The following is a 2,500-nucleotide window of genomic DNA, read 5'->3' on the forward strand; positions in this document are numbered from 1 at the left end:
GTGTCCTGCAGTTCACACTATGACGCGCAGTTAACTGCGTTCTTCATCGACCCGCGAGCCAAGTGATCCACCGTCCAGGGTAATGGTTTTTAATTTGTTTTATTTTTATAATTTCTACGATCACTCGAACGATTCTATACGCCAGTGATATGAGTTTATTTTTTTTTTATTTTTTTTTTTTTTTTCGTTTTTTTCTCTTATTTTTAGTATACAGAGAAAAATTCAAAAAATTAAAAAAAAAAAAAAAAAAAGTTAAAAAAAAAAAAAAGTACAAAAAAAAAAAAAAGAAATATACATTTTATTTGAAGATGACGATGTGCGTTAACACATCGTACTTTCCTCGAAATCGACATCGAAAAATATCAGAATAGGACGCGTTACACGACTCTGGACTCTGACTCGGACACACTGCTGTGTGAGAGAGAGAGAGTGAGAATCGCGTCCTCGCATCGAAACGACACATTCCGAACGTCGATATTTGTGTTTTAGAATTTTATTATCGTTCATTATCGCACTCTTTCGAGATTGATAATTTACGTTAATGATCCTTCCGCAGGTTCCCCTACGGAAACCTTGTTACGACTTTTACTTCCTCTAAATGATCAAGTTTGGTCAACTTCCCAGCAACGCCGACGGCCGTGAAGCCACCGCGTGTCGGTCCGAAGACCTCACTAAATCATTCAATCGGTAGTAGCGACGGGCGGTGTGTACAAAGGGCAGGGACGTAATCAACGCGAGCTTATGACTCGCGCTTACTAGGAATTCCTCGTTTATGGGGGATAATTGCAAACCCCAATCCCCAGCACGAAGGAGTTTCAACGGGTTGCCCGGGCCTCTAGGCCAGGGAGAACATGCTGATTCCTTCAGTGTAGCGCGCGTGCGGCCCAGGACATCTAAGGGCATCACAGACCTGTTATTGCTCAATCTCGTGCGGCTCGAAGCCGCCGGTCCCTCTAAGAAGAATTTTAATACGCCGCCAGTGAGTTGCTCGACCGAAATCGAGCACACCTAAATGACGACGCCTATTTAGCAGGCTAGAGTCTCGTTCGTTACCGGAATTAACCAGACAAATCGCTCCACCAACTAAGAACGGCCATGCACCACCACCCACCGAATCAAGAAAGAGCTATTAATCTGTCAATCCTTCCGGTGTCCGGGCCTGGTGAGATTTCCCGTGTTGAGTCAAATTAAGCCGCAGGCTCCACTCCTGGTGGTGCCCTTCCGTCAATTCCTTTAAGTTTCAGCTTTGCAACCATACTCCCCCCGGAGTCCAAAATCTTTGGTTTCCCGGAAGCTGCCCGCCGAGCCATTGTAGTAACGTCGGCGGATCGCTAGATGACATATTTACGGTTAGAACTAGGGCGGTATCTAATCGCCTTCGAACCTCTAACTTTCGTTCTTGATTGATGAAAACACCTTTGGCAAATGCTTTCGCTGATGTTCGTCTTGCGACGATCCAAGAATTTCACCTCTAACGTCGCAATACGAATGCCCCCAGTTATCCCTATTAATCATTACCTCGGAGTTCTGAAAACCAACAAAATAGAACCGAGATCATATTCTATTATTCCATGCACGAAATATTCAAGCGGCATTTTGAGCCCGCTTTGAGCACTCTAATTTGTTCAAAGTAAAATTGTCGGCCCATCTCGACACTCACTGAAGAGCACCGCGATAGGATTTTGATATTGAACCGGCGTTTTACCGCCGGCTCACCGACGATATGCTCCGCAGACGTGTCAGTATCACCGCGGATGCGGTGCACCGACAGCGCGGCGCACAAATGCAACTACGAGCTTTTTAACCGCAACAATTTTAGTATACGCTATTGGAGCTGGAATTACCGCGGCTGCTGGCACCAGACTTGCCCTCCAATTGTTCCTCGTTAAAATATTTAAAGTGTACTCATTCCGATTACGAGGCCTCGAAAGAGTCCCGTATCGTTATTTTTCGTCACTACCTCCCCGTGCCGGGAGTGGGTAATTTGCGCGCCTGCTGCCTTCCTTGGATGTGGTAGCCGTTTCTCAGGCTCCCTCTCCGGAATCGAACCCTGATTCCCCGTTACCCGTGACAACCATGGTAGTCGCAGAAACTACCATCGAAAGTTGATAAGGCAGACATTTGAAAGATGCGTCGCCGGTACTGGACCATGCGATCGGCAAAAGTTATCCAGATTCATCAAAATTAACGACTTCGGACGAGACGCCCTCCGTCGATTGGTTTTGATCTAATAAAAGCACTCATCCCATCACTGGTCAGAGTTCTGATTGCATGTATTAGCTCTAGAATTACCACAGTTATCCAAGTAACTGAGTAAGATCTAAGGAACCAAAACTGATATATTGAGCCATTCGCGGTATCGCCTTAATACGGCTTGCACTGAGACATGCATGGCTTAATCTTTGAGACAAGCATATAACTACTGGCAGGATCAACCAGGGAGCTAACCGAGACTTGTTGAAGTCGTCAATTACTCTTCTCGTTTCATATTCGCATATAA

At 45.5% G+C, this 2,500-nt stretch overlaps 2 non-coding genes across 2 annotated transcripts in view; both read right to left on the reverse strand.

Annotated features, from left to right (window-relative positions):
• The window catches only part of LOC125076526, a 157-nt gene extending 75 nt beyond the window's left edge, over positions 1-82 (reverse strand). Inside the window, exon 1 of the ribosomal RNA XR_007120482.1 lies at positions 1-82. This exon is cut by the window's left edge and continues 75 nt beyond it. This is a non-coding gene — a ribosomal RNA (5.8S ribosomal RNA).
• A 457-nt stretch (positions 83-539) lies between these two features.
• On the reverse strand, positions 540-2,442 carry LOC125076527. Its single transcript, XR_007120483.1, has one exon. It is a non-coding gene; the product is annotated as a small subunit ribosomal RNA (ribosomal RNA).
• Positions 2,443-2,500: the final 58 nt, after the last annotated feature.

Source organism: Vanessa atalanta, unplaced genomic scaffold (assembly GCF_905147765.1).
Source record: "Vanessa atalanta unplaced genomic scaffold, ilVanAtal1.2, whole genome shotgun sequence".
Taxonomy (NCBI): domain Eukaryota; kingdom Metazoa; phylum Arthropoda; class Insecta; order Lepidoptera; family Nymphalidae; genus Vanessa; species Vanessa atalanta.